Genomic DNA, 10,595 nt, shown 5'->3' with positions numbered 1-10,595 from the left:
AACACCATGTCCACACCTCCATCTCCTAAACCACGAAGAGCACCACACACCACTGGCTTGTGTAAAATGCAGAACCTTCTATGATGAATACATTAACATGTCCACAGCCCAGCTTGAGGAGATTGAGAAGGCTACAAAAGCACAGAGCAAAGAACAGGTCTGGCATGATGCGCGGAGAGTGCGCATCACAGCGAGCACAGCTAGAAAGGTGCCCATTCGCTCAACCACGGCGCCTGACAAGTTTTTGTCAGAACACTTACACCCATCCTTCCGTGGCAATGCCGCAACCCGTCAAGGAGCGGAGGGGGAGGAACTTGCAAGGGACTATTTGGAAACTCTGGGCAACAGCATTGAAACCAAAGGCTTAGTGGTGTGCGAAAAAGGAACCGTGGCTTGCAGCATCTCCCGATGGAGTGATAAACAACGACATTCTGTTGGAGATCAAATCACCTGTGATGGGAAACAAGTCACTTGCAGAATTTTTGGCAACAAAGAACTGCGAAATCACAACTGTGGCAAACGGAGATAGGGTAGATTACCATATTGCCTGCAATGGTCCAAAAGGCTACTACATGCAGGTACAAATTGGGATGCACTGCACAGGGCTTCAGCACTCCAAGTTGGTGATCTGGAACAAAACTGAGCACCTAGAAATCGAAGTACCCTACGACCAAGGCTTTGTCCAGGGGCATATCATAAGGCTGCGCACATTCTACTTTGCCCACATGCTCCCGAAAATTGTTGATGATTTTGTTGAGGGAAGGTTACAGTTCTGCAGTAAATATCTCAGCATTTTAAAACCAAAATAAACTGCCTTATTTAGGTTATGCCCACAGGAGCCAACAGATGTCCATTGTTTACATGATCTCTTTATGCTGTGCAATATATCAGTGTGCCTACTGTTTGAGTGAAAATAAAGTTTGATGTAATTTCAATCCTTAGAGTGCTACAATTTATTTTAACACAGTTCATAATTCATAGTAAGCTCATACTGTACATAAATAACACTGGATTAATTAATTGTTTTGAGGAAACTAAACAAATGGCTTCAACAAGAAAGATTGCGTGTTTAATCTTAACAGGTATTAAAAAGTAAAATACAAAAGCAGCCCACACAATTACATCACTATGAAAATATTCATATATAATATTAAAAAATACAATGCACGCAGTATTTGTTGTGTTTATCTGTATTTAATGAACAACATGGCTGGGTGTTGGTAGACAGTGACACAGGGCAAGATTCTAAACCTCACTGATCAGTGGACTCTTCAGGTTAACTAGGCCAGCACAGATGGTTAAGATGTTGTCCAGTTTCGGTGCCATGCTGATGGGAACATTCTGGGATAAAATCTTAAACACCTTCAGTCTCTGGATTGCTCTTTCCACATGTATGCGGACATTGGCTACTCGCCTGGTGCGTGTCGTCTCCTCATTGGTCAACTGATTGCGCCTGTAGGTGAAAGCAGGGATGTTCAAACTGACCCTTCTCTCATCAAGCAAGTCTCGAATGGTGAACCCACGGTCCGCCATGACCTCATCACCAGCCCTCAGATAGTCTAGGAACCCACTGTCCATGGTGATAAACTTATCGCTGCTTCTGCCAGCATAGGCATCAGATATAAACATGATTAGCCCATTAGGGGCCACAGCGACGAGATATTTCACAGTGTTGCGTGATTTATACTGGCTGAAAGTGTCACTCCTTGAGTCGTGGTTTGTGGCTCTCTGCATGGCACTTTCGGCACAGTCAATGATGCAGGTGGTTCGAGGGTAGTTCCTCTGAAACGACAAGGGCATGGTGGCACGAATGGTCTCTCTTGGAAGCCAGGGGATCAGGACTTTGAACTGTTCACCCATCACGTCAATCCAGTGACTAATCACAATGCTTGCCATGGATGTAGACACATTGAAGCGGTGAGCAATATCTCCTAATATTAGGTTTAGTTTTAGTTTCATCAACGTCATAAGTATTTGGTCAACAACAGGAAGGGTATTTGATGGCTTACTGAAAGGCAACAACACCGTCACCAGGGTGAAGAATTGAACCATAAGCACTCCTGTATACAGCCGGGACCTAGCATCATCAATGACCGTGGTGCTGGTCACAGTAGGACCCATTTCTGCCTCGCACTGTGTGGCCTTGTCTACTTTAACAGACTGTGTTGTTGAACAGTAAATGTGATCAATATGTGACGGATCCTCCCATTGGGTCTGGGCATCTCGAAATTTTGGTGTAGCAGGCTCGGCCTCACAGACAGGCTGACAGGTTTCTGGAGCATCTAAAAAGGGGAAGAGAAAACATGGATGGAGCAAAATTAATGCAGGCATAGAGTCCTCTCACTACAAACATCACAATGGAAAAATGTGTACTACAACATTGCACTCACACACACACACACAATCATCATCACAACAGCCTGCCACCTTGCATTGTATTTATGATGTAGACTAAGGCACACGCAGGCAGGCACACACACACACACACACACACACACACACACAATTAATGATGTAGCTATCGTGGGCATTGTTTGTCCCATCTCCAAAACAATCAACTGCCTTAGCAAAATACCGGTAGCAATGTTAATGTATGACAACTTCTTCATAATTAACAGTATTGTCAGCTTCATAGCTAAAGTTGCTGAACTTACCCTCAGATTCAAGTCTGCGTTTCTTTATGTGGGGGGAGGCAGTGGTCCGCTGGGTGAGTTGACGCCTCTTTGGCTGGGGAGGGCGATTGTATCCCAACCACAACTCTGGGAAAGGATTATCCTTGGTCAAAGTGATAGGAACAAACAAAAACGTTGAGGGGTGGTTTCTTTAGATTCAATGCCTTCAGCCAGGTCCTTGATTCCGAGTCGGTATCAGGCTTCCGAAAAAATTTAAACAATGGAGCGCATGGACATTGCCTCTTCGTAGCTGGTTTGTGGTCGTAGCACTCTCTATCTAACCACTCGTTCAGGTGCTTTCTCAAGTTTTTGCAACCAACTACCGCACACGTCGTTCCCGAACCACTTTTCTTCATGTTGTAATTGTAATTTTTATATCCTCGTTGTCACTGCGATATCAGTGCTTTGTCGGCACAACGGAGCTAGCTAGCAAAACAAACCCAGCCCGGCAGAACGGAAGTGGATTGCATCGACGGGAGGAGTTCAGGAAGTAGAGCGGAAACGGCTCAAAAACTTGTGTATACAGTGAACTGGAACCATACGGAGGCAGATTGTTTCCTGTGTGTGTTTCTGAGCCACAGGGAGAATGAGTGCGTGTTCGCTAGAGATGGCAAACTCTCCATCCGAGACTTGACACACACCTTCAAAGGAGACCGCTGTCCTAGTCTGGTGGGCCAGCCCAAGATCTCCATCTACCCGGTTGGAGACCGCTGTCCTAGTCTGGTGGGCCAGCCCAAGATCTCCATCTACCAGGTAGGGGTGTGTGTGGTGGGTAAACATGTTTGTATGTTTCAGGCGTGTAGATATGCTGACCCAGTGTGTATATTTTAGTAGATTAATATCCCCAATAACTACAGCACATGAAGCAGCTACTCTTCCTGGGGTCCATTAACTACAGCACATGAAGCAGCTACTCTTCCTGGGGTCCATTAACTACAGCACATGAAGCAGCTACTCTTCCTGGGGTCCATTAACTACAGCACATGAAGCAGCTACTCTTCCTGGGGTCCATTAACTACAGCACATGAAGCAGCTACTCTTCCTGGGGTCCATTAACTACAGCACATGAAGCAGCTACTCTTCCTGGGGTCCATTAACTACAGCACATGAAGCAGCTACTCTTCCTGGGGTCCATTAACTACAGCACATGAAGCAGCTACTCTTCCTGGGGTCCATTAACTACAGCACATGAAGCAGCTACTCTTCCTGGGGTCCATTAACTACAGCACATGAAGCAGCTACTCTTCCTGGGGTCCATTAACTACAGCACATGAAGCAGCTACTCTTCCTGGGGTCCATTAACTACAGCATATTACAAAGTACAGAACAACATAAGATGTACATTAAATTCAAAATAAAAAATAAAATAATAGTTATATATTGGAAAGACACCCAGAGACAACTAAAATACGATCTACACACTATTCATATACTGTATACATATTCATATATACAGTTAAATGAGATCTTTAGAAAGAGGAGAGGCGCTGTGATGCAATATGTTTTTCTATCTGTTTTTTTAAAGCTAAACTGAGTAACCTCTGGTAGCAGAGCATTCCACGATGACATGGCTCTACACATCACTGAGTATCCTCTGGTGGCAGATCATTCCACGATGACATGGCTCTATACATCACTGAGTATCCTCTGGTGGCAGATCATTCCACGATGACATGGCTCTACACATCACTGAGTATCCTCTGGTGGCAGATCATTCCACGATGACATGGCTCTACACATCACTGAGTATCCTCTGGTGGCAGATCATTCCACGATGACATGGCTCTACACATCACTGAGTATCCTCTGGTGGCAGATCATTCCACGATGACATGGCTCTACACATCACTGAGTATCCTCTGGTGGCAGATCATTCCACGATGACATGGCTCTACACATCACTGAGTATCCTCTGGTGGAAGATCATTCCACGATGACATGGCTCTACACATCACTGAGTATCCTCTGGTGGCAGAGCATTCCACGATGACATGGCTCTATACATCACTGAGTATCCTCTGGTGGCAGATCATTCCACGATGACATGGCTCTACACATCACTGAGTATCCTCTGGTGGCAGAGCATTCCACGATGACATGGCTCTATACATCACTGAGTATCCTCTGGTGGCAGATCATTCCACGATGACATGGCTCTACACATCACTGAGTAACCTCTGGTGGCAGATCATTCCACCATGACATGGCTCTATACATCACTGAGTATCCTCTGGTGGCAGATCATTCCACGATGACATGGCTCTACACATCACTGAGTATCCTCTGGTGGCAGATCATTCCACGATGACATGGCTCTACACATCACTGAGTATCCTCTGGTGGCAGATCATTCCACGATGACATGGCTCTACACATCACTGAGTATCCTCTGGTGGCAGATCATTCCACGATGACATGGCTCTACACATCACTGAGTATCCTCTGGTGGAAGAGCATTCCACAATGACATGGCTCTACACATCACTGAGTATCCTCTGGTGGCAGATCATTCCACGATGACATGGCTCTACACATCACTGAGTATCCTCTGGTGGAAGATCATTCCACGATGACATGGCTCTATACATCACTGAGTATCCTCTGGTGGCAGAGCATTCCACGATGACATGGCTCTATACATCACTGAGTAACCTCTGGTGGCAGAGCATTCCACGATGACATGGCTCTACACATCACTGAGTATCCTCTGGTGGCAGAGCATTCCACGATGACATGGCTCTATACATCACTGAGTATCCTCTGGTGGCAGAGCATTCCACGATGACATGGCTCTACACATCACTGAGTATCCTCTGGTGGCAGATCATTCCATGATGACATGGCTCTACACATCACTGAGTAACCTCTGGTGGCAGATCATTCCACGATGACATGGCTCTACACATCACTGAGTATCCTCTGGTGGCAGATCATTCCACGATGACATGGCTCTATACATCACTGAGCGATGCATTACATCTGGTTACAGTGGAGAAACCCATAGTGGCGTGTTTGGCAGGGTAGGCATGTCTGCCAATAGATTATACAAGCGGTTAGACATATTCAACACACAAATGTAGTAGTCCATTTCTCCTCAACCATGAAAGACCATGTTAGTTCTCTGTGTTTAGTGAAGGGCAAGGCGTGCTGCTCTGTTCTGAGCCAGCTGCAGCTTTGCTAGGGTATTTTCTTTGCTGCACCTGGCCGTGTTACCGGACAGTAATCAAGATGGGACACGACCAGAGTCTGAACAACACAGCACAGCCGATCTTTGTGTCAGAAACACATAATATCTTTTTAATAACAGACGTACCCCTCCCCATCTTCAGAACAACTTTGTCCATATGACTTGACCGCGATAACGGACCGTCCAATGTTACTCCTAGGAGTTCAGCTTCCTCAACTGGTTCAATGGTCACAACCTTTATGCACAACTCCAGTTGAGGTTTAGGTCCAAGAGAATGCTTTGAACCAAATACAATTATTTCTGTGTGTTAGGCATGGTTATAAACATGATGACCCAGACGTGGTACATGTGGTGGACTGTGAGGTTCATAGTAACCAGCTGGTTGTGTCTGCCCCCTAGGTGTGTCGTGGTTATAAACATGATGACTCTGACTCTCACATTGGCCTTCCATTCAATATGTCTGACTCTCACATTGGCCTTCCATTCAATATGTCTGACTCACATTGGCCTTCCATTCAATATGTCTGACTCACATTGGCCTTCCATTCAATATGTCTGACTCTCACATTGGCCTTCCATTCAATATGTCTGACTCACATTGGCCTTCCATTCAATATGTCTGACTCACATTGGCCTTCCATTCAATATGTCTGACTCACATTGGCCTTCCATTCAATATGTCTGACTCACATTGGCCTTCCATTCAATATGTCTGACTCTCACATTGGCCTTCCATTCAATATGTCTGACTCACATTGGCCTTCCATTCAATATGTCTGACTCACATTGGCCTTCCATTCAATATGTCTGACTCACATTGGCCTTCCATTCAATATGTCTGACTCACATTGGCCTTCCATTCAATATGTCTGACTCACATTGGCCTTCCATTCAATATGTCTGACTCACATTGGCCTTCCATTCAATATGTCTGACTCACATTGGCCTTCCATTCAATATGTCTGACTCACATTGGCCTTCCATTCAATATGTCTGACTCACACACAGTCAGACAACACACACAGACAGACAGGCAACACACACACAGTCAGACAGGGAACACACACACAGTCAGACAGGCAACACACAGTCAGACAGGCAACACACAGTCAGACAGGCAACACACAGTCAGACAGGGAACACACACACAGTCAGACAGGCAACACACAGTCAGACAGGGAACACACAGTCAGACAGGCAACACACAGTCAGACAGGGGACACACAGTCAGACAGGGGACACACAGTCAGACAGGCAACACACAGTCAGACAGGCAACACACAGTCAGACAGGGGACACACAGTCAGACAGGCAACACACAGTCAGACAGGCAACACACACACAGTCAGACAGGGAACACACAGTCAGACAGGCAACACACAGTCAGACAGGGGACACACAGTCAGACAGGCAACACACAGTCAGACAGGCAACACACAGTCAGACAGGCAACACACAGTCAGACAGGCAACACACAGAGACAGGCAACACACAGTCAGACAGGCAACACACAGTCGGACAGGCAACACACAGTCGGACAGGGAACACACAGTCAGACAGGCAACACACAGTCAGACAGGCAACACACAGTCAGACAGGCAACACACAGTCGGACAGGCAACACACAGTCGGACAGGGAACACACAGTCAGACAGGCAACACACAGAGACAGGCAACACACAGTCAGACAGGCAACACACAGTCGGACAGGCAACACACAGTCGGACAGGGAACACACAGTCAGACAGGCAACACACAGTCAGACAGGCAACACACAGTCGGACAGGCAACACACAGTCGGACAGGCAACACACAGTCAGACAGGCAACACACAGTCAGACAGGCAACACACAGTCAGACAGGCAACACACAGTCAGACAGGCAACACACAGTCAGACAGGCAACTGATAAAGAAATGTGTGAGTAAGATATGACTAAAATGTCGCACCCTCAGTTAAACTAATAATGTAGGACTAATTAGTAGACTAGAGCTTAGAGAATTAATCAAATGTGTTTATATCCCAGCAAGAGTATAGACTGGTTCCCAAAACACACAGGGAAAGGGGAGTGGAAGGCTGGCAGGATATTGTGAGGAGGCAATAACTAAGGAATGCAGCCTATGATAAGAACATGTCTGTCTGTCTCTGTGTCTGTGTCTGTGTCTGTGTCTGTGTGTGTGTGTGTGTGTGTGTGTGTGTGTGTGTGTGTGTGTGTGTGACCTGATGGTCAGGAGAGCAGTTTTCCAGTGGAAAACTACAGCCCGGCTAAAGAGGGGTGGGATTTTTCCTCTGACGTGTGCGTATATAAATATTGTACGACCATTTTGTTTCAGAGCGCTCTCATTAATAAATATGCTGACCATTGCAGGATTGAGTCTTTGTTTAATTTATTTAAACTAAGAGATTTACAACCTTTTGGGAATTATTCAGAGATTTAAGAGGTAGTTGACTTCAACCATTGAGATAACAAAATTATCATGACAGCAACACACACAGTCAGACAGGCAACACACACAGACAGACAGGCAACACACACAGTCAGACAGGCAACACACACACACAGTCAGACAGGCAACACACAGACAGACAGGCAACACACAGCAAGGAGACCCCAGCTCCGCTAAAACTATTGACAACTACGTGCCGCTTTCAAGGGATTGTTAAATAAATGTTATAACTATTTGGTTTTAATATCGTCACCTCTTGAAGAGCATAGTCAGAACTACTCATTTCAGATTATTCCACATTCAGCTCTATCATCAGAGTTATACAGCAAGTAACAGCATGCTTTTCATGATCAGTAAATATCAATAGATCATGTATTTTCAAATACGTGTGGGTAGCCAAATCCAGTTGGCATGTAGCTAGCTAGCTAACCTTAGCAACCAACATGTCATTTAGCTTGCTTCATCAGAGATTAGGCTTTTGGAAAGATCTTGACTTCGGCAATTCTTCGTCCTGGTAAAGTTGTCAGTCAGACTACCGTCATCACCCCTATAGATGACAAGCAAATCAAACAGTATTTGGATATAGCCATCTAGTTTATCCCCTGAAAGTTAGCTTGTTAACTAGCCATATTGACGTGATCTGTTATTAGCTAGCTAACCAATTTGACGTGGTCTATCAATCAATGTATCCTATCATGTCTGTCAGCAGCAATCTTTATTAAACACTCTCAAAAACAATGTTGAAAAGGGGATGTTAGCTAACTTCACTAGATCCTACATCGGTGGGAGAAAAAAGTACATTAGTTCTACTTACCACTATGTTTAGCCAACTGTACAAATTTCTACCGGTAGCTTTGTGCCTTGCAAAAGTATTCATCCCCCTTGGCGTTTTTCCTATTTGGTTGCATTACAACCTGTAATTTAAACGGATTTTTATTTGGATTTCATGTAATGGACAATACTATACCAGAATCAATATACACTCAGACATGACACTGTACATCAAATCAAATCAAATTATATTTGTTACATACACGCGTTTAGCAGATGTTATAGCGGATGTAGCGAAATGCTTGTGCTTCTAGCTCCGACAGATATTACTTGTTAGATATTACTGCACTAACAATTTCACCACATATACCCAATACACACAAATCTAAGTAAGGAATGGAATTAAGAATATATAGATCATGTGAGAGATTTATTATTTTTATAATTGATGGGATGACTAACTTAGAAAGAATGCATTCTTGACTGGGCTAATGTAGGTTGTGACACCTGGCAAGCTGTGATTGATGTGAAGAGCTGTTTTAGGGGGTAAAGTGAGATAAGGATTGTGTCTCCAAATGCTAGACTATACTGGTTCTTTGTGATCTGTGAACCTTCCTTGGACGTAGGAATGGTGTCTAAGGGAGCTGGCTCTTCTCAATATGACAGGTTGTTATGATATGGACATATGGCTGGCAACAGGGGTGCATCAACGGATTGGCTGAGTAAGTCTAAACCACGCTCAAGTCTTTACTCTAATTGGCCAGCAGAGAGGTGGGAAACTCTCTCTGTCAGAGTATTTGAGCAAGATCCTAGAACAATGGATTAGTTCTCTGGGGTGCCCTGCGAGGTATTTCAGAGAGCCCGTATATACGAAACATCATATTTACCATAGAAGGTTTTTGCATTAATTAAAATAACTAGTATATCTTAGAAGTCGTGTTGACCTCTTTTGTTCCTAATGCCAGATTTGAATTGACGCAACTTTGACAATTGGTGACACTCGACGTGATCTGGTAGAAGGGACTTCGCTGGGTAATGTCCGGCCCATTTGGTCACCTCTTTCATTGGACAGTGTGTTTCACAAAAAGTCTGGACCACTTAAAGAAGGTAAGCAGATACCTATTGTTAAATAACTAAAGATCTGCACATTGGCTTTATCCAAATTAATTTTGTGAAACAACTGTCTGATGTAAGTGAACTAAATTATGAAACTATTATGAGTAGATAAGCACAATATTGTGACATGCAAACCTGTGGTAAATGTGATGTTAAACCATGGTACCACAGAGAGTATTGGTTCTACCGGCAAGGTCCGTGGGAGACGGCTAGGTTCAGGAGACAATACTGACATCTACCGGCAAGGTCCGTAATTGCGACAATACGGCTAAGGTTCGGAGATATAGGGAATAATTGATTTAAGTAATTGCTATCGGCAAGGTTCGTAACTACGACAGTACGACTAAGGTTCGAAGAATTACACCGGCAAGGTCCGTAACTACGAGGATACGGCTAGGTTCGG

At 44.6% G+C, this 10,595-nt stretch overlaps 1 long non-coding RNA gene across 1 annotated transcript in view; it reads right to left on the bottom strand.

Moving 5' to 3' along the window:
• The window catches only part of LOC121554605, a 19,085-nt gene extending 9,219 nt beyond the window's left edge, over positions 1 to 9,866 (bottom strand). The window contains exon 1 of the long non-coding RNA XR_006657962.1: positions 9,857 to 9,866. This is a non-coding gene — a long non-coding RNA (uncharacterized LOC121554605). The remainder of the gene's footprint in view (positions 1 to 9,856) is intronic.
• Between the last annotated feature and the right edge of the window lie 729 nt (positions 9,867 to 10,595).

Source organism: Coregonus clupeaformis, chromosome 39 (genome assembly GCF_020615455.1).
Source record: "Coregonus clupeaformis isolate EN_2021a chromosome 39, ASM2061545v1, whole genome shotgun sequence".
Taxonomy (NCBI): domain Eukaryota; kingdom Metazoa; phylum Chordata; class Actinopteri; order Salmoniformes; family Salmonidae; genus Coregonus; species Coregonus clupeaformis.
The sequence above is the reverse complement of the archived record's forward strand: the minus strand, read 5'-3'. Positions and strand labels throughout refer to the sequence as shown.